General features: G+C 42.0%; 1 long non-coding RNA gene across 1 annotated transcript in view; it reads left to right on the top strand.

Moving 5' to 3' along the window:
- Gm32857 overlaps positions 1-25,941 on the top strand; it is an 89,297-nt gene that overhangs the window by 60,153 nt on the left and 3,203 nt on the right. Inside the window, exon 3 of the long non-coding RNA XR_874571.1 lies at positions 22,555-22,657. This is a non-coding gene — a long non-coding RNA (predicted gene, 32857). The remainder of the gene's footprint in view (positions 1-22,554; positions 22,658-25,941) is intronic.

The following is a 25,941-nucleotide window of genomic DNA, read 5'->3' as shown; positions in this document are numbered from 1 at the left end:
AAAAAGCCTATGTTGAAATTAGTAACATGGTCTAATATTTAAAAAAAAATCTTAAAAGCAATATTTCCAATTTAAGCAGAATTTTGTTGATTTTTCTACAAAGTACAGAAATTGCCACTCTTGTACTTTTTTTTTTTCAGAAAACCAAATTTTAATTTTAAATGTTGCCCTTTGTGTCTATTTTTTTAAATTAGGTATTTTCCTCATTTACATTTCCAATGCTATCCCAAAAGTCCCCCATACCCTCCCCACAACTCCCCTACCCACCCACTCCCAATTTTTGCCCCTGGCGTTCCCCTGTACTGGGGCGTTTAAAGTTTGCATGACCAATGGCCTCTCTTTCCAGTGATGGCCGACTAGGCCATCTTTTGATACATATGCAGCTAGAGACAAGAGCTCCAGGGTATTGGTTAGTTCATAATGTTGTTCCACCTATAGGGTTTCAGTTCCCTTTAGATCCTTGGGTGCTTTCTCTAGCTCTTCCATTGGGGGCCCTGTGATCCATCCAATAGCTGACTGTGAGCATCTACTTCTGTGTTTGCTAGGCCCTGGCATAGTCTCACAAGAGACAGCTATATCTGGGTCCTTTCAGCAAAATCTTGCTAGTGGATGCAATGGTGTCAGCGTTTGGAGGCTGATTATGCGATGGATCCCTGGATATGGCAGTCTCTAGATGGTCTATCCTTTTGTCTCAGCTCCAAACTTTGTCTCTGTAACTCCTTCCATGGGTGTTTTGTTCACAATTCTAAGAAGGGGCAAAGTGTCCACACTTTGGTCTTGGTTCTTCTTTAGTTTTATGTCTTTTACAAATTGTATCTTATATCTTGGGTATTCTAAGTTCTGGGCTAATATCCACTTATCAGTGAGTACATATTGTGGGAGTTCTTTTGTGATTGGGTTACCTCACTTAGAATGATGCCCTCCAGGTCCATCCATTTGCTTAGGACAGCTTTAGGTCAGGCATGGTAATTCCACCACAGGTTCTTTTGTCCTTGAGAAGAGTTTTTGCTATCCTAGGTTTTTTGTTATTCCAGATGAATTTGCAGATTGCTCTTTCTAATTCGTTGAAGAATTGAGTTGGAATTTTGATGGAGATTGCATTGAATCTGTAGATTGCTTTTGGCAAGATAGCCATTTTTACAATGTTGATCCTGCAAATCCATGAGCATGGGAGATCTTTCCATCTTCTGAGATCTTCTTTAATTTCTTTCTTCAGAGACTTGAAATTCTTATCATACAGATCTTTCACTTCCTTAGAGTCACGCCAAGGTATTTTATATTATTTGTGACTATTGAGAAGGGTGTTGTTTCCCTAATTTCTTTCTCAGCCTGTTTATTCTTTGTGTAGAGAAAGGCCATTGACTTGTTTGAGTTAATTTTATATCCAGCTACTGCACTGAAGCTGTTTATCAGGTTTAGGAGTTCTCTGGTGGAATTTTTAGGGTCGCTTATATATACTATCATATCATCTGCAAAAAGTGATATTTTGACTTCTTCCTTTCTAATTTGTATCCCCTTGATCTCCTTTTGTTTTCAAATTACTCTGGCTAGGACTTCAAGTACTATGCTGAATAGGTAGGGAGAAAGTGGGCAGCCTTGTCTAGTCCCTGATTTTAGTGGGATTGCTTTCAGCTTCTCACCATTTACTTTGATGTTGGCTAGTGGTTTGCTGTAGATTGCTTTTATCATGTTTAGGTATGTGCCTTGAATTCCTGATCTTTCCAAGACTTTTATCCTGAGTGGGTGTTGGATTTTGTCAAATTCTTTCTCTGCGTCTAAGGAGATGATCATGTGGTTTTTGTCTATGAGTTTGTTTATATAATGGATTACGTTGATGGATTTCTGTATATTATACCATCCCTGCATCCCTGGAATAAAACCTACTTGGTCAGGATGGATGATTGTTTTAATGTGTTCTTGGAATTGTTTAGCGAGAATTTTATTGAGTATTTTTGCATCGATAGTCATAAGAGAAATTGGTCTGAAGTTCTCTATCTTTGTTGGATCTTTCTATGGTTTAGGTATCAGAGTAATTGTGGTTTCATAAAATGAGTTGGGTAGAGCACCTTCTAATTGTATTTTGTGGAATAGTTTGTGAAGAACTGGAATTAGATCTTCTTTGAAGATCCGATAGAACTCTGCAATAAACCCATTGGGTCCTGGGCTTTTTTTGGTTGGGAGACTATTCATGACTGCTTCTATTTATTTAGAGGATATGGGACTGTTTAGATTGCTAACTTGATCCTGATTTAACTTTGGTACCTGGTATTTGTCTAGCAATTTGTCGATTTCGTCCAGGTTTTCCATTTTTGTTGAGTATAGCCTTTTGTAGAAGGATCTGATGGTGTTTTGGATTTCTTCAGGATCTGTTGTTATGTCTCCCTTTTCATTTCTGATTTTTTAATTAGGCTGCTGTCCCTGTGCTCTCTAGTGAGTCTGGCTAAGGGTTTATCTATCTTGTTGATTTTCTCAAAGAACCAGCTCCTCGTTTGATTGATTCTTTGAATATTTCTTCTTGTATCCACTTGGTTGATTTCGCCCCTGAGTTTGGTTATTTCTTGCTGTCTACTCCTCTTGGGTGAATTTGCTTCCTTTTTTTCTAGAGCTTTTAGGTGTGCTGTCAAGCTGCTAGTGTGTGTTCTCTCTAGTTTCTTTTTGGAGGCACTCAGAGCTATGAGTTTCCCTCTTAGAAATGCTTTCATTGTGTCCCATAGGTTTGGGTATGTTGTGGCTTCGTTTTCATTAAACTCTAAAAGGTCTTTAATCACTTTCTTTATTCCTTCCATGACCAAGGTATCATTGAGAAGAGTGTTGTTCAGTTTCCACGTGAATGTTGACTTTCCATTATTTATGTTGTTATTGAAGATCAGCCTTAGTCCACGGTGGTCTGATAAGATGCATGGGACAAATTCAATATTTTTGTATCTGTTTAGGCCTTTTTTGTGACCAACTATATGGTCAATTTTGGAGAAGTTACCATGAGGTGCTGAGAAGAAGGGATATCCTTTGTTTTAGGATAAAATGTTCTTTAGATGTCTGTTAAGTCCATTTGTTTCACTTTTTCCCTGTTAGTTTCTGTTTCCATGATCTGTCCATTGATGAAAGTGGGGTGTTGAAGTCTCCCACTATTATTGTGTGAGGTGCAATGTGTGCTTTGAGCTTTACTAAAGTTTCTTTAATGAATGTGGCTGCCCTTGCATTGCATTAGGAGCATAGATATTTAGAATTGAGAGTTCCTCTTGGAGGATTTTACCTTTGATGAGTATGAAGTGTCCCTCCTTGTCTTTTTTGATAACTTTGGGTTGGAAGTCGATGGCTAATCCAGCTTGTTTCTTCAGACCATTTGCTTGGAAAATTGTTTTTCAGCCCTTCACTCTGAGGTAGTGTCTGTCTTTTTCCCAGAGATGGGTTTCCTGTAAGCAGCAAAATGTTGGGTCCTGCTTGTGTAGCTAGTATGTTAGTCTATGTCTTTTTATTGGGGGAATTGAGTCCATTAATATTAAGAGCTATTAAGGAGAAACAATTGTTGCTTCCTATTATTTTTGTTGTTACAGTTGGCATTCTGTTCTTGTGGCTGTCTTCTTTATGTTTGTTGAAGGATTACTTTCTTGCTTTTTCTAGGGCATGGTTTCTGTCCTTGTATTGGTTTTTTTCTGTTATTATCCTTTGAAGGGCTGGATTCTTGGAAAGATAATGTGTAAATTTCGGTCTGTCGTGGAATACTTTGGTTTCTCCTTCTATGGTAATTAAGAGTTTGGCTGGGTATAGTAGCCTGGACTGGCATTTGTGCTCTCTTAGTGTCTGTATAACATCTGTTCAGGATCTTCTGGCTTTCATAGTCTCTGGTGAAAAGCCTGTGTAATTCTGATAGGCCTGCCTTTATATGTTACTTGACCTTTTTCCCTTACTGCTTTTCATATTCTATCTTTATTTAGTGCATTTGTTGTTCTGATTATTATGTGTCTGGAGGAATTTCTTTTTTGGTCCAGTCTGTTTGGAGTTCTGTAGGCTTCTTGTATGTTCATGGGCATCTCTTTCTTTAGATTTGGGAAGTTTTCTTCAATAATTTTGTTGAAGATATTTGCTGGCCCTTTGAGTTGAAAATCTTCATTCTCATCCACTCCTATTATCCGTAGGTTTGGTCTTCTCATTGTGTCCTGGATTTCCTGGATGTTTTGAGTTAGGATCTTTTTGCATTTTGTATTTTCTTTGATTGTTGTGCCGATGTTCTCTATGGAATCTTCTGCACCTGAGATTCTCTCTTCCATCTCTTGTATTCTGTTGCTGATGCTAGCATCTATGGTTCCAGATTTCTTTCCTAGGGTTTCTCTCTCCAGCGTTGCCTCACTTTGAGTTTTCTTTATTGTGTCTACTTCCCTTTTTAGGTCTTTGGTGGTTTTATTCAATTCCATCACCTGTTTGGTCATGTTTTCCTGCAATTCTTAAAGGGATTTTTGTGCTTCCTCTCTAAGGTCTTCTACCTGTTTAGCATTGTTCTCCTGTATTTCTTTAAGTGAGTTATTAAAGTCCTTCTTGATGTCCTCTACCATCATCATGAGATATGCTTTTAAATCTGGGTCTATCTTTTCGGGTGTGTTGGGGTGCCCAGGACTGGGCAGGGTGGGAGTGCTGCGTACTGATGATGGTGAGTGGTCTTGGTTTCTGTTAGTAAGATTCTTATGTTTGCCTTTTGCCATGTGGTAATCTCTGGAGTTAGTTGTTATAGTTGTCTCTGGTTAGAGATTGTTCCTCTCGGGATTCTGTTAGCCTCTATCAGCAGACCTGGGAGACTAACTCTCTTCTCTGAGTTTCAGTGGTCAGAGCACTCTCTGCAGGCAAGCTCTCCCCTCACAGGGAAGGTGCAGAGATATCTGGCTTTAGGACTTCCCTCCTGGCCGAAGATGACGGCCCAGAACAGGACCTGATGCAGAAGCTGTGTTTCTTCGGCCTGTCACCGAAGCTGTTAGCTTCTGTATTCCTCATTCTCACCTGCACAGACTAGTCTCAGAGGGATCCAGAACCAAGATGGCTCCAGCTGATGCTCAGGCAAACCCCTCCCGGGCCGGGCGGACACCTATTCTCTGGCAGGGCAGATGCCCGGATGTCTGGAGCCCAAATAGGGGGCTGCCTCAGAAGCTCTGTGGCTCCCGCCTGTCCCAGAACCTGTTAGCTTCTGTAGTCCACACTCTCACCTGGGCAGACTAGACTCAGTGGAGTCCCGGATCCAAGATCCTCTACTTTTCTCTCTCTCTTGCTTTAAGATGTTTAAACGTTTTGAGATCTACAGATATAGATTTGGGAAAACATCGAATTATTTTCAAAGACAGCTATTTTCTTTTACTCCTTGTAGAAAGTCTTGAAGACCTTTCCTCCCCTTCACCAAAATTCTCATTCTCACCTAAAGTAGCTACATCCATTTTTTTCTCAGGTAAAAGAGACATTCTTACAAAGGTTCAAATCTCAAAGTCCCCAATAAAGCACTTAAATTAAGCACTCGTCTTTGTGTGTGCACGTGTCTGTTATTTTGCAGTAATTTTTAATACTGAAATTGAATCATTATAGCTCTCCAGAAATACCTTGGTGAGCCCTCAACAGTTTCTAACCACTTAATAATTGTGACCCCGGCCGGCCCCTTCAAATAGATCCTTAACCACAAGTGTGCTTGGCCATTCCCAAACCATAGCCTTTGTCCAAAAAGACAAAGATAGGGCTTTGTGAGGCAGAAAGAAAGTGAGAGAAAACAAAAGAAATATAGCTCAAGCTGAAAGTGAAAAGTGCTTGGACAGATTGGTGTTTTCTTTTCTGCATGGCATCCTGCCATCCTCTCCCCCCGCCCCCACACCCCACTCCTGAATAAGGTCCGGTTTTTGCATGTAGGAAAATGTTATCTACCACCCCCACGGAATCCCCCGTAAGTACTTTGCTTTATTTTGTTTTCATCTGTCCTCATCAGACTGATACCACCACCACCACCCCCCTCCGCCTCACCCTGTCAACACCCCAACTCTGGGGGACCTTAGGTGTTGGTCAAAACCCTACAGACCCCAGAAGCCTCATCCCACTGGATCCCTTTCACGCCACTTATTTTCAGTAGGGAGATTACCCCGCAGGAGTGGTTGCAGTGAGAACCGGACATTTTCATTTAACTTTCCCCTGCCCTCCGGGTCCCCAGTTCGGAGCTGATAAATGGGAAGCACAGCCAGGGCCACACTGGGCCTTGCTCACTTGCTCTGGAAGGCTTTAATTTGCACACTCCCCTCTGGGTGGTTCTGGGGCCTAGATGCTCCCAGGTCCAAGCCCTGCCATCTTCCACACAGGCCCGCAACAGGGCCAGAGCCCCGAGGCCCCAGAGCCTCCCAGGCTGCTCCACGGGCGGCACACTCCGCTGTCCCTCTGCCCTCTGCAGCTGTGCCCACCCCTGCTTGCAGAGAGCTGCTCACCAGGGCTACAGTAGTCACTTACCTGCTCAGAGGGGCGAACATGTGAGGGGACAGATAGATACTTTAGCTTCACAGGAGACCGGGGCCCCTGGACCACCGGTAAGGGGCCACGGACTCAGGTGGGTTACCTGAGGGGCAGGGGTCCCCGGCGAGGATCAGGTGGCTGAGAGTAAATGGGTGGAGGGGGCTGTGTGGCCCCTTGGAACCCGCTTGGGTTAACTTTGAGACTGGGTAGGTTATGGGGACCAGCTGGGGGTAGCTAGAGGTCTCCAGGGGAACCTCCTACAACGGGGACACCCTGACACCAGGGTCCTATGCCAGTTTGAACAGATTTCCTGCGTAAAATACCCATATGTTCACTTTTCATCGAGCTTCCCCAAAATGGCTCTACTTGGACAGTCACATTTAAAATTGAACATGCACAGTCTGGGTGGGATTCCCTGCTGGAGAATATATTTCCGTGCCCGCACGTTTATTTCCCCTGTGCAAGTCCCCTCTGTAGCCTCCGGAGGGGTGTGGGTATGGGCCCCATCTTCCCAACTAATGAGTAAAAGGTTCGCCCAGGATTCCTGCTGGTGACCCCTCAGGTTTGTTATGCATGGAGTAGTGCACACAGCCCACCAGGATTGAGCCCTGCAAGCGTGCACTTTTGCTTCACGCCCCAGTTAACTTTTCTTATTTAAAGCTTTGCAGTTCAAATGCACACCTCGGGCAGGAGCAGCCCAGGGCTCAGGGGCGCGCTCATCCTGTGCATGTGGCGTTATCTGCGCAAGCGCATCTGAGTTTGCTCACAAGTGAGGGTCGCCGTCCCAAGGGCGGCCTCCCCTCGCTGCGGTGGTGGCCAACCTTGCGGAGTTTGGCAAGGCTTGGGGAGAGGCTCATGAAGGATTTCATTAGGTGTGAAGACAGAGAGCAGAGACAGAAAGCAGAAGGAGATGGCTGCAGCCTTTGCAGTCAAGGAAGAATGTAGAAAGGTTGAAGCACTATGTCAAAGATTTTTGAAATGGGGTCAAGTCACATTCAGCCAGCATGGGAAAGCAACAACAACAGCAACAAAGTGGAGGAGGGGAGGGGGCTAGGCACAGCTGCTCCGGTCCGGGGGTGTATGCCAGCTGGGTTGGGACGGCTGCCCACTCCAGGAGCCTAGGCTGGACAGGGGCGGGGGGGGGGGGTGACAAGGCAATTGCTCCAGCTACCTGGAGGAGCCTTTCAGCAGCTTTTTAGGAAAGCTCTTAAAGGAGCCAGGAGTGGCCCTGCCTTGGCCAGGTGGTGCTATGCTCGCACCTGGTGGGGGTAGCACCTTGTGGTCTTCAATTCCAGGCAGAAGAAAGAGCTGGGGAGGAGGGGTTAGGGGCAGGTAAAGGCATGCTGACCTTTCCGGACATGGGGCTGTGGTGGAACAGACCAGACTAAGGCTGCCATGGGACTGAAAGACTCACTTGATCATCCCTAAACAACAGAACGGGGTGGGGGCGCCCGACCGTGCATGGGACCTAGCCTCCAGCCTTTGGAGAACAGAGCTACTCTCTTGGTTACCAACGTTCAGCCACCCAGGATACCAGGCAGGGGTTTGGAAGTCCCTACTCAAGGGCTACGCCCTTTCTCACACCCAGGAGACCTACATTTACTGCCCCCCAACCCCACAGTATTAAGGGCAGGTACTTTTCCATGGGTTAAAATCTTAAGGAACAGTCCTGGTTAGCTAGCGAAATCCCAAAGTTACTTTTTCACAGGAAGAGCAAAAGTGTCATGGACCTGCCTTTCCCACACCCTTGGGATCTTAGTGTGTGTGCGGGGGAGGGGGGCACGACACTTATCCCCTTCCAGGGCCCCTCACTCTCCCACCTCTAGTAGCCCCAGCCCTCCCCTACCAGATGGTCTGTCCTCTCTGAGTATCCACCAGGTAGGTCCTCCAAGTCAGAGGCAGAATTTCATCTCCCACTAACCTTGCCATACCCCAAAGACCATTTGTGAGAGTGAGTCCCTTTCAAATGTCTCCCTATAGAAAAACTGAAAGTAGAAAGAAAGGAAGCAATCTCAGAGCAGATATCTGACCACCCCTATTTGCATACTGGCAGCATATGGTTACAGGGTCCTACGAGCCCCAACCCCTTTCTGCAGCCCCACATGGGTGAACTCCCGGTGCTTTCAGACCAGCTTCTGAACTCCCCCAGGTCGCCCCATACCCCACACGACCAGGCCCCCTGAGTCAGGGAGGGCAGCAGAGAACAATGATATAGGTATCAGTATTGAGCCATGACATTGACACACCTGGTGCCTCCCCTCCCCTGTGCTCTTGGCACACTCTGGGCTGCTCAGCAAGCCCCCTCTCTTCCCACTGCATCTTTCCCACTGTGTCCTACACACAGATTTGCTCTAGTTTTACGGTTCATAATCTTGAATTCTGGAGCCTTTGTCAGAAGAAGACTGTACGGCCAGAGTGTTCTCATTCCACAGGTGAGTTCTGTTTGTCATCCTTGTAGACTGTCCCAATCTATCTCTGGAGAAAGTATTCCATGGCCACTGTATGCTCCCTGAGATTCGTGTTTACTCCTTCAGGTTAGTCCAGCCTTGAGTAGACTTTGAAGGTACAGATAGAACCAGAGGCTGATGAACCCCTCTTCCAAATGACTAACTTGTCCAGTCATTGGTCTTTAAGCTTTTCCCATGTTATTTTATTTCGGGATTATCAAATTGGCAACTTTTCTTTGTTTTCTGGATGTCATCTCCAAACTTTGAAATGATACTCCCACTTAATCTTATATAAAAGCACTAAGATTAATTGTCCTGAAACTACTTAAGCAGTTACTCAACATCCTGTAGGAAGACAAAACACAAAATTAAGTACATATAATAGGGGACAATTTACTCCAAAAGAGAGAGCAGGGTTTGTAGACAAGAGCAAACAGCCAATAGGGCTCAGAAACCAGTGGGGCTCTGCAGCCTGGAAACAGGACAACAATGTATGGTTCAGTGCCATTCCTGACAGACAAGGTCAGAATTCATCCTCATCCTTAGGGAATAAGCCACCCCCAGATGAAAATTAAAATTGTTTTCTTCAACTGCCCTCCCCAGCACACAAAGAAACCTGTCTTAATTACACAAGGACACACAGGTTAGGAAGACTAGCCAAGATCTTCTCAAGTCTCATAATCTCTGGATAATTCAGAACTTCAGTTTATTATTTTTAAAAATTTTTTAATTAAGTATTTTCTTTATTTACATTTCAAATGTTATTCCATTTCATGGTTTCCCCGCTGAAAACACCGAATCCCCTACGCTGTCCCCCTCCTCACTAACACATCTACTCCAGCTCCCTGGACCTGGCATTCCTGAGCACTGGGGCATCGAGCCTTCACAGCACTAAGGGCCTCTCCTCCCATTGATGACCAACAAAGCCATCCTCTGCTAAATATGCAGCTAGAGAAATGGTTCTCTCCATATGTACTCTTGGGCTAGTGCTTTAGTCCCTAAGATCACTGGGGGTACTGGTTGGTTCATATTGTTCCTCCTATGGGGCTGAGAAACCCTTCAGTACCTTGGGTCCTTTCTCTATCTCCACTTCTGCAGTCCCTGTGATCAGTCCAATGGTTGGCTGAGAGTATCCTTCTCAGTATTTGACAGGCACTGACAGAGTCTCTCAGGAGATAGATATACCAGGCACAAGTGAGCAAGCTCTTGTTGGCATCCACAATAGCACCTTGGTGTAGTGACACTATAGGGAATGGTTAGTCAGATGGGGCAGCCTCTCAATGACCTTTCATTCAGTCTCTGCTCCACACTTTGTCTCTCTGTCTCCACCTATGGGTATTTTGTTCCCCCTTCTAAGAAGAACCAAAGTATCCACATTTTGGTCTTCCTTATTTTGAGCTTCATGTGGTCTGTTAATTGTATTCTGGGTATTCCAAGCTTCAGGGCTAGTATCCACTTATAAGTGAGTGCATACCATGTGTGTTCTTTTGTGATTGAGTTACCTCACTCAGGATGATATTTTCTAGTTCTATACATTTGCCTAAGAATTTCATAAATTCATTGTTTTTAATAGCTGAATAGTACTCCATTGTGTAATTACATCACATTTTCTGCATCCATTCCTCTGTTGAGGGACATCTGGGTTCTTTCCAGCTACTGGCTATTATAATAAGGCTGCTATGAAAATAGTGGAGCATGTGTCATTATTATATGTTGGAGCATATTCTCGGTATATGCCCAGGAGTGTTATTGCTGGGTCCTCAGGTAGTACTATGTCCAGTTTTCTGAGGAACCACCAAACTGATTTCCAGAGTGGTTTTCAATCATCAGTGGACTCAGTTCCAAAATAACATGACATAGACTAAAAGACTCGAAAAGTAAACAGCACCCAGGATTTTGCTGCATACAGGATATGCACCTCACTGACAAAGACAGATACTACCTTAGAATTAAAAGCTGAAAAACAATTTTCCAAACAAATGTTCCCAAGAAATGAGAAGTAGGCATTCTAATATGAAATAAAATCCAATTTCAGCCTAAAGTTTTCAAAAAAGATAAGGAAGGACACTTCATATTCATCAAAGGAAAAATCTACCGAGATAAATTGTCAATTCTGAACATCTATGATCCAATTGCAAGGGCAACCAAATCCAGAAAAGAAGTTTTACTAAAGATCAAAGCACACATTGTAACTCACACTACACTGAAGGGAGACTTCAAGTACCCCACTCTCACCAATGGTCAGATCGTGGATACAGAATATAAACAGAGACACAATGAACCTAACAGAAGTTATAAACTAAATTGATTTAACAGATATCTATAGAACATTTCATCCTAAATCAAAAGACTATACCTTCTTCTCAGTACCTCATGGCACCTTCTACAAAATTGACCATATAATCACTCACAAAACAGGCCACAACAGATACAAAAAATTGAAATAATTTGATGCAACCTATCAGATCACCACGGACTAAGACTGGTCTTCAATAAAAACAAAAACAACAGAAAGCCCACATACACATGGAAACTAAACAATGCTTTCCTCAATTATAACTTGGCCAAGGATGAAATGAAGAAAAAAATTAAAGACTTTTTTGAATTTAGTGAAAACAAAGTTCAACACACCCAAACTTATGGGACACAATAAAAACCATGTTAAGTGGAAAACTCATAGCTCTGAGTACCTCCTAAATAAAACTGGAGAGAGTATACACTAGCAGCTTGACAGAACATCTGAAAATTCTAGAGCAAACAGAAGCAAATATACCCAAGAGGATTAGATGGCAGGAAATAATCAAACTCAGGGCTGAAATCAACCAACCAACCAAACAAACAAACAAACAAAAAACTATACAATGAATCAAAAAACAAGGAGCTGATTCTTTGACAAAATCAACAAGATAGAGAATTCCTTATCCAGAGTAAACTGATGGCACAGAGACAGTATCCAAATTAACAAAATCAGAAATGAAAAAGGAGACATAATGACAGAAACCAAGGTAATAAAAAAAGAATCATCAAATCCTACTACAAAGCTGTAGTCTACAAAACTGGAAAATCTGTATGAAATGGACAATAATCTTAACAGATACCAGGTACCAAAATTAAATCAGGATCAGATAAACCATTTGAACTGTCCTATAACCCCTAAAGAAATAGAAGCAATGGGTAAAATCTCCCAACCAACAAAAGCTCAGGACCAGATGGGTTTAGTGCAGAATTCTTTCAAACATTCAAGGAAGACCTAATACCTATTCCCTTCAAACCATTCCACAAAATAGAAACAAAAGGAATAATACCCAATGTGTTCTATGGAGCCACAGTTACACTGATATCAAAGCCACACAAAGACCCAACGAGGAAAGAACTTCTGAATTTCACTTATGGATACCAGTACAAAATTATGTATTTCACTTCTCAAAAACCAAATCCAAGAACAAATCATGAAGATCATTCATCATTATCAAGTGGACTTCATCCCATAGATGCAGGGATGGTTCCATATACAGAAATCCATCTGCATAATCTACTACCTAAAAAATCTCAAAGAAAAACACTACATGATCACTTCATTATATGCTGAGAACGCATTTGACAAAATTCAACATCTATTTATGATAAAAGTCTAGGGAAGATCAGGAATTCATGGCCCATACCTAAACACAATAAAATCAATATACAACAAACCTGTAGCCAACATCAAACTAAAGGGAGAGAAACTGGAAGCAATCCCACTAAAATGAGGGAGTCGACAAGGCTGCCTTCTAAGTCCCTACCTATTCAATATTGTACTCAGAGTTCTAGCCAGAGCAATTAGACAAGAGAAGGAAGACAAAGGGATACAGATTGGAAAGGAAGAAGTTAAAAATACCACTATTTGCAGACGATAGGATCATATACGTAACTGACCACAAAAGTTCCACCACAGAATTCCTTCTTTTTTCTTTCTTCTATTTTTAAAAAGAGAAAGGGTTTCTTTGTGTATCCCTGGCTGTCCAGGACTCACTTTATAGACCAGGCTGGCCTGGAACTCAGAAATCTATCTGCCTCTGCCTCCTGAGTGCTGGGATTAAAAGTGTGTGTCACCACAGCAGGCTAAACTCCAGATTTTATTCCTCTCCTGGACCACCCCCATTCCATATCCCATACCACCACCCCTAACCCCCTGTGTCCACAGAATGTCCCCATCCCCACGCCCACCCCCACCAGAACTTTGAACTCTCTAGGGCCTCCATTCTCTTGAGGCTTATGTGCATTTTCTCTGCCTGAATCCAGACCTGGCAGTCCTCTGCTGTATATATTTTGGGGGCCTCATAACAGCTGTTGTATGCAGCCTGGTTGGTATTGCAGTGTCTGAGAGATCTCCAGGGTCCAGGTTTACTGAGTGTTCTTGTCCTCCAACAGGGTTGCCCCCACTTCCTCAGCTTCATCCAGCTTTTCAACAACAGGGGTTAGCAGCTTTCCATAATTCAACCACAGGGGTCAGCACACAACCAATGGTTAGAAGCACTGACCACCAGAGAACTGCTCAACCTGATATACAACTTCAGTACAGTGGCTGGATATGAATTATATCAAACAAATTAGTATCCTTATTTTACTCAAAAAATAAACAGCCTGAGAAAGAAATTAGGGAAACCACATCCTTCTCAATAGTCACAAACAAAAGAAAATACCTTGAAGGAGACTCTAACCAGGCAAGTGAAAGATCTGTATGACAAGAACTTCAAGTCTCTGAAGAAAGAAATCAAAGAACATGTCAGAAGGTAGAAAGATCTCCCCTTCTCATGGATTGGCAGGATTAATATAGTAAAAATGGCCATCATGCATCTACAGATTCAACGCAATCCCCATCAAAATTCCAAATCAATTGTACTTATACTTAGAAAAGCAATTTGCAAATTCATTTAGAATAACAAAAAAAAATGTCATAGAAGGGTGAACAAAAGAGTCACAGGAGGAAATGTGGAGACAAGCTGTGGAACTGAGACTGAAGCAAAGGCCATCCTGAGAATTCCCACCTGGGGATCCATCCCATATACAGACACCAAACTCAGACAATATCAAAGATGGCAAGAAGTGTTTGATGACAGGAGCCTGCTACAGCTGTCTCCTCAGAAGCTCTGCCTGAGACTGATGAATACAGAGACAGATGCTTGCAGCAACCCTTTGGAATGAGCATAGGGTCCCCAATTGAGGAGTTAGAGAAAGGACTGAAGGAGCTAAATGGGTTTGCAACAATTGGAAGAAAAACTACGTCAACCAACCAGATACCCCAGAGCTCACAGCAACTAAACCACCAATCAAAAAGTACACATGGAGCAACCCAAGGCTCTAGCTACATATGCAGCAGACAATAGCCTTGTCAGACAATAATGGGATGAGAGGCTCTTGTTCCTTTGAAGGCTCAATGCCCCAGTGTAGGGGAATGCCAGGGTAAGGAGACAGCAGTGTTTGTGTGAGTGGGGAACTCTCATAGATGCATATGGATTGGGCATGAGATAAAAGGTTTTGAACCAGAAACTAGGAAACAGGATAAAATTTAAAGTGTAAGCTTAAAATATTTTAAAATAGAAAAAAAAAAAAGAATTGAAGACCCAGAAATTTAACCACGCATATGGACACATGGTCTTTGACAAAGAAGCCAAAAATATACAATGGAAAAAAGAAAGCATCTTCAAGAAATTGTGCTGATCCTACTGGCAGTAAGTAGGTATGTAGAAAAATGAAAGTAGATCCATATTTGTCACGAGGAATAAAACTCAAGTCCAAGTGGATCAAACACTTAACATAAAACCAGATTCACTGAATCTAATTGAAGAGAAATTGAGAAAGAGCTTCAAACTCACAGGAATATGGGCAGATTTTCTAAGTATGCTCTGATGACTCAGGTTCTAACATCAAAAACTGATAAATGGGACCTCATGAAACTGAAAAACTTACGTAAGGCAAAGGGCATAGCCATTAGGACAAATTGGTAACCTACATATTGGGAAAAAATTTCACTAACCTTACATTCCAAAATATCTAAAGAACTCAAGTAGCTAAACACCAAAAAGAAAAGAACCCAGTCTGAAAATATCATAAAGAACTGTAGAAAAAATTCACAACAAGGTACCTTGAATGGCTGAGAAGCACTTAAAGAAATGTGGAAAGTCCTTAGTCTTCAGGGAAATGAAAACCAAAGCGACTGAGATTGGTATAAGGTCTTATAATTTCCAATAAAGAATGGCCAAGATCAAAAACTGGTAAAAGCACATGCTGGTGAGAATGTGAGAAAAGAGAAACAAAACTTCATTTCTGGTGGGAGTGCAAAGTGCTATGACATCTATGGAAATCAATCTGGAGGTTCCTCAGAAAGTTGGAAATAGATCTACCTGAAGGCCAAAGACTTACCTTCGTGGCCTATGGTTTCCTAATTTCATGTTTCACCCAATGGCTTTTTTTTTTTTTTTTTTTTTAATTTTCATTTTTTCTTTTATTAGATATTTTCTTCATTTACATTTCAAATGCTATCCACAAAGCCTCCTGTAACTTTGCCTGTCCTGCTCCCCTACCCACCCACTCCCGCTTCCTGGCCCTGGCATTCCCCTGTTCTGGGGCATATGATCTTCGCAAGACCAAAAGCCTCTCCTCCCATTGATGACCCACTAGGCCATCCTCTGCTACATATGCAAATAGAGACATAGCTCTGAGGGGTACTGGTTAGTTCATATCGTTGTTCCTCCTATAGAGTTGCAGATCCCTTTAGCTCCTTGGGTACTTTCTCTAGCTCCTTCATAAGGGGCCCTGTGTTCCATCCAATAGATGACTGTGAGCATCCACTTGTGTATTTGCCAGCATTGGCATAGACTCACAAGAGAGAGCTATGTCAGGGTCCTGTCAGCAAAATCTTTCTGGCATATGCAATGGTGTCTGGGTTTGGTGGTTGTATATGGGATTAATCCCTAGGTGGGGCAGTCTCTGGATGGTCTTTCCTTCCGTCTTAGCTCCGAACTTTATCTCTGAAACTCCTTCCATGGGTATTTTGTTCCCCATTCAAAGAAGGAGCAAAGTATCCACACTTTGGTCTTCCTTTCTTCTTGAGTTACATGTGTTTTGCAAATTGCATCTTGGATATTCTTTTTTTTTTTTTTTTCTCCATTTTTTATTAGGTATTTAGCTCATTTACATTTCCAATGCTATACCAAAAGTCCCCCTTACCCACCCACCCCCACTCCCCTACCCACCCACTCCCCCCCTTTGGCCCTGGCGTTCCCCTGTACCGGGGCACACAAAGTCTGCGTGTCCAATGGGCCTCTCTTTCCAGTGATGGCCGACTAGGCCATCTTTTGATACATATGCAGCTAGAGTCAAGAGCTCAGGGGTACTGGTTAGTTCATAATGTTGTTCCACCTATAGGGTTGAAGATCCCTTTAGCTCCTTGGGTACTTTCTCTAGCTCCTCCATTGGGAGCCCTGTGATCCATCCATTAGCTGACTGTGAGCATCCACTTCTGTGTTTGCTAGGCCCCGGCATAGTCTCACAAGAGACAGCTACATCTGGGTCCTTTCAGTAAAATCTTGCTAGTGTATGCAATGGTGTCAGCATTTGGAAGCTGATTATGGGGTGGATCCCTGGATATGGCAGTCTCTACATGGTCCATCCTTTCATCTCAGCTCCATACTTTGTTTCTGTAACTCCTTCCATGGGTGTTTTGTTCCCACTTCTAAGGAGGGGCATAGTGTCCACACTTCAGTCTTCATTTTTCTTGAGTTTCATGTGTTTAGGAAATTGTATCTTATATCGTGGGTATCCTAGGTTTTGGGCTAGTATCCACTTATCAGTGAGTACATATTGTGTGAGTTCCTTTGTGATTGTGTTACCTCACTCAGGATGATGCTCTCCAGGTCCATCCATTTGGCTAGGAATTTCATAAATTCATTCTTTTTAATAGCTGAGTAGTACTCCATTGTGTAGATGTACCACATTTTCTGTATCCATTCCTCTGTTGAGGGGCATCTGGGTTCTTTCCAGTTTCTGGCTATTATAAATAAGGCTGCTATGAACATAGTGGAGCATGTGTCCTTCTTACCAGTTGGGGCTTCTTCTGGATATATGCCCAGGAGAGGTATTGCTGGATCCTCCGGTAGTACTATGTCCAATTTTCTGAGGAACCGCCAGACTGATTTCCAGAGTGGTTGTACAAGCCTGCAATCCCACCAACAATGGAGGAGTGTTCCTCTTTCTCCACATCCTCGCCAGCATCTGCTGTCACCTGAATTTTTGATCTTAGCCATTCTCACTGGTGTGAGGTGGAATCTCAGGGTTGTTTTGATTTGCATTTCCCTGATGATTAAGGATGTTGAACATTTTTTCAGGTGCTTCTCTGCCATTCGGTATTCCTCAGGTGAGAATTCTTTGTTCAGTTCTGAGCCCCATTTTTTAAGGGGGTTATTTGATTTTCTGAGGTCCACCTTCTTGAGTTCTTTATATATGTTGGATATTAGTCCCCTATCTGATTTAGGATAGGTAAAGATCCTTTCCCAGTCTGTTGGTGGTCTTTTTGTCTTATAGACAGTGTCTTTTGCCTTGCAGAAACTTTGGAGTTTCATTAGGTCCCATTTGTCAATTCTCGATCTTACAGTACAAGCCATTGCTGTTCTGTTCAGGAATTTTTCCCCTGTGCCCATATCTTCAAGGCTTTTCCCCACTTTCTCCTCTATAAGTTTCAGTGTCTCTGGTTTTATGTGAAGTTCCTTGATCCACTTAGATTTGACCTTAGTACAAGGAGATAAGTATGGATCGATTCGCATTCTTCTACATGATAACAACCAGTTGTGCCAGCACCAATTGTTGAAAATGCTGTCTTTCTTCCACTGGATGGTTTTGGCTCCCTTGTCGAAGATCAAGTGACCATAGGTGTGTGGGTTCATTTCTGGGTCTTCAATTCTATTCCATTGGTCCACTTGTCTGTCTCTATACCAGTACCATGCAGTTTTTATCACAATTGCTCTGTAGTAAAGCTTTAGGTCAGGCATGGTGATTCCACCCGAGGTTCTTTTATCCTTGAGAAGAGTTTTTGCTATCCTCGGTTTTTTGTTATTCCAGATGAATTTGCAAATTGCTCCTTCTAATTCGTTGAAGAATTGAGTTGGAATTTTAATGGGGATTGCATTGAATCTGTAGATTGCTTTTGGCAAGATAGCCATTTTTACAATGTTGGTCCTGCCAATCCATGAGCATGGGAGATCTTTCCATCTTCTGAGATCTTCTTTAATTTCTTTCTTCAGGGACTTGAAGTTTTTATCATACAGATCTTTCACTTCCTTCGTTAGAGTCACGCCGAGATATTTTATATTATTTGTGGCTATTGAGAAGGGTGTTGTTTCCCTAATTTCTTTCTCAGCCTGTTTATTCTTTGTGTAGAGAAAGGCCATTGACTTGTTTGAGTTAATTTTATATCCAGCTACTTCACCGAAGCTGTTTATCAGGTTTAGGAGTTCTCTGGTGGAATTTTTAGGGTCACTTATATATACTATCATATCATCTGCAAAAAGTGATATTTTGACTTCCTCTTTTCCAATTTGTATCCCCTTGATCTCCTTTTGTTGTCGAATTGCTCTGGCTAATACTTCAAGTACTATGTTGAAAAGGTAGGGAGAAAGTGGGCAGCCTTGTCTAGTCCCTGATTTTAGTGGGATTGCTTCCAGCTTCTCTCCATTTACTTTGATGTTGGCTACTGGTTTGCTGTAGATTGCTTTTATCATGTTTAGGTATTGGCCTTGAATTCCTGATCTTTCCAGAACTTTTATCATGAATGGGTGTTGGATCTTGTCAAATGCTTTTTCTGCATCTAACGAGATGATCATGTGGTTTTTGTCTTTGAGTTTGTTTATATAATGGATTACATTGATGGATTTTCGTATATTAAACCATCCCTGCATCCCTGGAATAAAACCTACTTGGTCAGGATGGATGATTGCTTTAATGTGTTCTTGGATTCGGTTAGCGAGAATTTTATTAAGAATTTTTGCATCGATGTTCATAAGAGAAATTGGTCTGAAGTTCTCTATCTTTGTTGGATCTTTCTGTGGTTTAGGTATCAGAGTAATAGTGGCTTCATAAAATGAGTTGGGTAGAATACCTTCTACTTCTATCTTGTGAAAAAGTTTGTGCAGAACTGGAGTTAGATCTTCTTTGAAGGTCTGATAGAACTCTGCACTAAACCCGTCTGGTCCTGGGCTTTTTTTGGCTGGGAGACTATTAATAACTGCTTCTATTTCTTTAGGGGATATGGGACTGTTTAGAAGGTCAACTTGATCCTGATTCAACTTTGGTACCTGGTATCTGTCCAGAAATTTGTCCATTTCGTCCAGGTTTTCCAGTTTTGTTGAGTATAGCCTTTTGTAGAAGGATCTGATGGTGTTTTGGATTTCTTCAGGATCTGTTGTTATGTCTCCCTTTTCATTTCTGATTTTGTTAATTAGGATTTTGTCCCTGTGCCCTTTAGTGAGTCTAGCTAAGGGTTTATCTATCTTGTTGATTTTCTCAAAGAACCAACTCCTCGTTTGGTTAATTCTTTGAATAGTTCTTCTTGTTTCCACTTGGTTGATTTCACCCCTGAGTTTGATTATTTCCTGCCGTCTACTCCTCTTGGGTGAATTTGCTTCCTTTTTTTCTAGAGCTTTTAGATGTGTTGTCAAGCTGCTAGTATGTGCTCTCTCCCGTTTTTTCTTGAAGGCACTCATAGCTATGAGTTTCCCTCTTAGAAATGCTTTCATTGTGTCCCAAAGGTTTGGGTACGTTGTGGCTTCATTTTCATTAAACTCTAAAAAGTCTTTAATTTCTTTCTTTATTCCTTCCTTGACCAAGGTATCATTGAGAAGAGTGTTGTTCAGTTTCCATGTGAATGTTGGCTTTCTGTTATTTATTTTGTTATTGAAGATCAGCCTTAGTGCATGGTGATCTGATAGGATACATGGGACAATTTCAATATTTTTGAATCTGTTGAGGCCTGATTTGTGACCTATTATGTGGTCAATTTTGGAGAAGGTACCATGAGGTGCTGAGAAGAAGGTATATCCTTTTGTTTTAGGGAAAAATGTTCTGTAGATATCTGTCAGATCCATTTGTTTCATCACTTCTGTTAGTTTCAGTGTGTCCCTGTTTAGTTTCTGTTTCCATGATCTGTCCATTGGTGAAAGTGGTGTGTTGAAGTCTCCCACTATTATTGTGTGAGGTGCAATGTGTGCTTTGAGCTGTACTAAAGTTTCTTTAGTGAATGTGGCTGCTCTTGTATTTGGAGCATAGATATTCAGAATTGAGAGTTCCTCTTGGAGGATTTTACCTTTGATGAGAATGAAGTGTCCCTCCTTGTCTTTTTTGATGACTTTGGGTTGGAAGTCAATCTTATCAGATATTAGGATGGCTACTCCTGCTTGTTTCTTCATACCATTTGCTTGGAAAATTGTTTTCCAGCCTTTCATTCTGAGGTAGTGTCTATCTTTTTCTCTGAGATGAGTTTCCTGTAAGCAGCAAAATGTTGGGTCTTGTTTGTGTAGCCAGTTTTTTAGTCTATGTCTTTTTATTGGCGAGTTGAGACCATTGATGTTAAGAGATATTAAGGAAAAGTAATTGTTGCTTCCTGTTATTTTAGTTGTTAAAGGTGGCATTCTGTTCTTGTGGCTGTCTTCTTTTAGGTTTGTTGAGGGATTACCTTCTTGTTTTTTCTAGGGCGTTGTTCCCGTTCTTGTATTGGTTTTTTTCTGTTATTATCCTTTGAAGGGCTGGATTCGTGGAGAGATAATGCGTGAATTTGGTTTTGTCGTGGAATACTTTGGTTTCTCCCTCTATGATAATTGAGAGTTTGGCTGGGTATAGTAGCCTGGGCTGCAGTTTGTGTTCTCTTAGTGTCTGTATAACATCTGTCCAGGCTCTTCTGGCTTTCATAGTCTCTGGTGAAAAATCTGGTGTAATTCTGATAGGCTTGCCTTTATATGTTACTTGACCTTTTTCCCTTACTGCTTTTAGTATTCTATCTTTATTTAGTGCATTTGATGTTCTGATTATTATGTGTCGGGAGGAATTTCTTTTCTGGTCCAGTCTATTTGGAGTTCTGTAGGCTTCTTGTATGTTCATATGCATCTCATTCTTTAGATTTGGGAAGTTTTCTTCAATAATTTTGTTGAAGATGTTTGCTGGACCTTTGAGTTGAAAATCTTCATTCTCATCCACTCCTATTATCCGTACGTTTGGTCTTCTTATTGTGTCCTGGATTTCCTGGATATTTTGAGTTAGGATCTTTTTGCATTTTCCATTTTCTTTGATTGTTGTGCCAATGTTCTCTATGGAATCTTCTGCACCTGAGATTCTCTCTTCCATCTCTTGTATTCTGTTGCTGATGCTCAAATCTATGGTTCCAGATTTCTTTCCTAGGGTTTCTATCTCTAGTGTTGCCTCGCTTTGAGTTTTCTTTATTGTGTCTACTTCCCTTTTTAGGTCTAGTATGGTTTTGTTCATTTCCATCACCTGTTTGTATGTTTTTTCCTCTTTTTCTGTAAGGACTTCTACCTGTTTGATTGTGTTTTCCTGTTTTTCTTTAAGGACTTGTAACTCTTTAGCAGTGTTCTCCTGTATTTCTTTAAGTGATTTATTAAAGTCCTTCTTGATGTCCTCTACCATCATCATGAGATATGCTTTTAAATCTAGGTCTAGGTTCTCAGGTGTGTTGGGGTTCCCTGGACTGGGCGAAGTGGGTGTGCTGGGTTCTGGTGATGGTGAGTGGTCTTGGTTCCTGTTAGTAAGATTCCTCCGTTTACCTTTCGCCATCTGGTAATCTCTGGAGTTAGTAGTTATAGTTGACTCTGTTTAGAGATTGTTCTTCTGGTGATTCTGTTACAGTCTATCAGCAGACCTGGGAGACAGATTCTCTCCTCTGAGTTTCAGTGCTCAGAGCACTCTCTGCTGGCAAGCTCTCTTACAGGGAAGTTGCGCAGATATCTTGTATTTGGACCTCCTCCTGGCCGAAGAAGAAGGCCCAAAACAGGACCTTTCTCAGACACTGTGTTGCTTTGGCAGTTCCCAGGTGGTACAGACTCTCACCTAAGCAGACTAAATTCCTAAGTTCCTTGGAGTCCCGGGACCAAGATGACCCAATGGCTTATTATTTAGATCTTCCTATTGGGCTTCGACTTTGATCTTGGTAAGCATTTGGTCTCTTTGATTCTCAAACAGTTCTCTGTCCTCACACAGTTTTGAGGTACCGCCAGCCCCAGAGCCATATTTTTTCCTTCAAATTTCTCCAAATCTGGGGACTTCTAATATTTGGGGAAACTGAGTGACAAAAACAATATATGTTGAGCACTTTAGTATCCAGTGCGTATGAAACTATGTGTGTTTAGATATGGTAAACCTCTAGAACATACTTTATGAAAGAAGCAGTATGCTCTTAGGTTCCCTGTTTGACCTCACTTAACTTTGCCAGCTTTGTGGGCTGCTGTACTGCTGCTCGGAGAACAATTGGAAACTCCTGGAATAGATGCCTCATGTCTCATTGCCTTTGCCAGGCTTAGGACACTAGTGGGAGTGGGTTTGATTGGACATTAACAAAACCAGGGCTTCTTGTGAACCATCTGAATGCAGTACCATGTTCCAGGACAGCTCTGTATGATCTTCTCACATCCAGGAAATGGAGCAAGAGGAAAGCCAAGCAGAAGGCATTCATTTCCAGCACCCTCAACACCTTTTCACAGGACCGGGTAAGTTGACTTTGGTAGAAGAAGAGATGTCCTGAGATAGTTGCCCCTCATCTGATCAGAGAATAAGAGTTCATGAATTTTGGGGAAACATTGTGATTGTGGGGTTGCAGTAAGCATCATGTAATGTGAATGAGCAAAAACTATTTTAATACTAAAACAAAGTTAAAGTATTATCAAAATGGGGCAAAATATATTGTTTTACTAACTCTAGTATGTATACACTGGCAAACACTTTAACATCTAGAATGGCTAGATGTTGTATAGTAGGGTGACTTTGTCATTGACACATACTGTGTACATAGCAAAAATGAATACAATGGAGGACTTGCATCCCAAAGATCCATTACTCCCCTTACATCAAACTGACTGTGCCACCTGTAATTGAAATCTGGAGGCTTCTTTTCATCCTGGTCTCAGGGCTCATCCATAATACAGTACCAAACATGCTCTGGCTATGTGTTGCTGCATTGCTGGCAGACTTCTGCCTCAGGGTTCAGAGGCACTGAAGGGCCAGCCTTGACCTTTCGAGGCAGCCATTCTTTCAGCTATACCAGGCCCTCTGCCACCTAAATGGAGACTTCCACAAAGGCCTGTCATCTCAAAAACAGAAGCTAAGTTAATCCAAAATATTGAGATACCACTCTAGAGTCATGGTGAGTTGGTTACATGAGAACATAAAAGGTAACTAATGTCTCTGTGAGTGTTTTCCTTCTTTGAAAGTGAGTAATGAGATTGATCATCTGAGGAGTAACCACTCCTGACTAACATGAATGATAGGATTGTACAGAGCATGGGCTTAACGTTATAGGTACAGTGCAAATAACTGGGGGAGTTAACAACAAAAACCAAAGGAAACAATGGGAATACTAACATCATTTAAAAAAAAAGACCTTCTGAGTGCTGGGATTAAAGGCATGTACCCACTCTGGCTAGCTTTATATGTAATAAAAAACAAACAAACAACCCTATTACAGTTCTTGCAGTTGCCATAGAGGGAGCTGTGTGATACTGTGTGCTGCTTCCTTTCCCCAGATACCTCCAAGACCATCAGTCTTTATTCTTCCTAATTCAGGATCCTCTCTATAGAAACAATTTCCACTATGCTGGGAATCTTAAGCAATCCTGACCTCTAGGCTTCTGACAGCAGAGGAAAAGATCTGGGATCCATGACAAAAATCGAAAGAGTTTATACCTTTTGGGTCTCCTCTCCTCCCTCAGAGGGGATTTGCACTCTTCCTACGGCTGGTTTTCTGGTACCACAGACAGATAAGCAACCATGAGGTACATTTCCTCCTCTGTGATGTACATGGGACACTCTTAGTGTCAGGATTTTCAGAAGCCCTTTGATTCTTGTGGCATGTGGCTGGTCCCTGGATTTGACCTGCCTCTATTTTGCACTGATGAGTATACTGATGGGTATACTAGTCTGGAGCTGTCTGAGGATCAGGGCCCTTGCAGGGATCATCGTACTTGGAGGAGTGGCAGGCAAATGGAAGCTTGCTGGGAATCATCCTTTTTTGTTTGTTTGTTTGTTTGTGGTTCTGCTTCACGCACACCTACCTCCTGAAAGAATGCAGTCAATTGAAGGAAAAAGTAAGGATGTTGCTGTATGAGAACAGAAAGCTGCTGGTAGAGCAGGCTGACCAGGAAACATCCTATGGTGAAGAAAACAGGTTCTGTGATGAGACCAGCAAGAACATACATCCCAAGTGCTAAGCAGTAGCAGGTAGGATGATGTGTATCAGAGGCAGATTGCCCTCATGGCTAACCATAAACATAGATAATCCAATGTAAGTCCACCAACTTATCCAGGCACTCACCTGTTTCTCCTCCAAGTGTTTATTTAGGTGATCAACTACAAGGCTTTCTGTGGAGGTAGTCTTTTTCAAGAAACTATATGTTTAGCAAGCAATTTTTTCTGCCCTGCTATAATCTGCAGTTCACTAGTGGAGATTAGTTGATTACACATCACAGCTCTACATGATATTAAGTTTGAAGGGTGCTGTGCTGGAGCCCTTCTTTAGGTCAGTGGAGAGCTTTGAAGGAAGAAGTAAAGTCCTGAAGCTCATTTGCTTTGTGGGGATCAGGTAGGATTCCAGGTAGGACATCGATTGCAGGGATGATAGCTTAGTGTAACTGACAAATAAGTGGATTTCACTGTTGCCTTTTGGAAGTTTTTGTCCCCCACCCCAACCCTTTCCCCTGTAGATCTTGATTCACACTGAGTGAGCCTGAGTAGCAGCTTGTCAGTCCTATTTTCTTTGAGTGCTGTTGGAGTTGGAGTTCCTGGGCCTTGTGGTCTGGAGCTCACTGAATGAGCAGGGATGTCGGAAAGACGTCTCACAATCTCAGTTGGTGTGAGAGTTTTGAGGCTTCATGAAAAAATTTCTCCATATATACCCCTCATTCTTACCAAGAAGAATGATTTTTAGGGATTTATATTTCTCCAGTGAGAATACTAGAGTTGAATTTCTCAGTTTAAACATCTGCTCTGCATAGTCTAAAATATTTGTTCCTCTAGCATGACAGATTCTTCATTGTTTTTTGCTCCCTTGTTTTTATCTGTGTGTGTTCCTGTATATGTTTGTTTATGGGTGCTTATGCCAATCTGTACCTTTGTGTTTTGTCAGGCCAGTTAAGGACATCTGATTTTGTATAGTCATTCTTATTTCTTTGGGCCTAGGTCTCTCAAAAAACCTGATGCTTCCTGTTGTTTGATGTCCAGTAGACTTTTCATCTCCTGTCCACTACCAACAAATCATTAAACAATACTACTATTTTTAAAATAAGTATTAGATTTCTTAATTTTTCCTGCTTAGAGTTGTTGCCTGGGAGATTCTGGCTTGTCTTATTGGCTTAAACATGAGCACACATAGAAGCCTACAGTGCATGACTCTGCGGACATTGTTTTGCTAAATATATTTTGGACAAGGCTTTGTTTCAGGATAGATTCTCACTCAGATTTGTACAGAGAGCTGCATTTCAGAAATGTCACAGCAGGTCATTTAACTAGATTTCTCCTGACTGATATTGAGGATGATTTAATATCACATAATATGTAATGTGTTGAAAAGTTCCTGGGTAATGACCAAAAGTCACAGTCTTCGTCGGATGCTAAAAAGACTCAGTGTAGGTTTAGTGAGGGGACTGTGATGAGTCAAAATGTGGCTTACTGGAGGCTATAGGTAGAAAGCTCTTTCTTGGCAATTTAGTGCTACGTCGTCCAGGATATCTGTGTAGAGATTGTAATGTCCTTATATGACCAGCAAGTATTTGCATAGAAA

Source organism: Mus musculus, chromosome 14, assembly GCF_000001635.26.
Source record: "Mus musculus strain C57BL/6J chromosome 14, GRCm38.p6 C57BL/6J".
Taxonomy (NCBI): domain Eukaryota; kingdom Metazoa; phylum Chordata; class Mammalia; order Rodentia; family Muridae; genus Mus; species Mus musculus.
The sequence above is the reverse complement of the archived record's forward strand: the minus strand, read 5'-3'. Positions and strand labels throughout refer to the sequence as shown.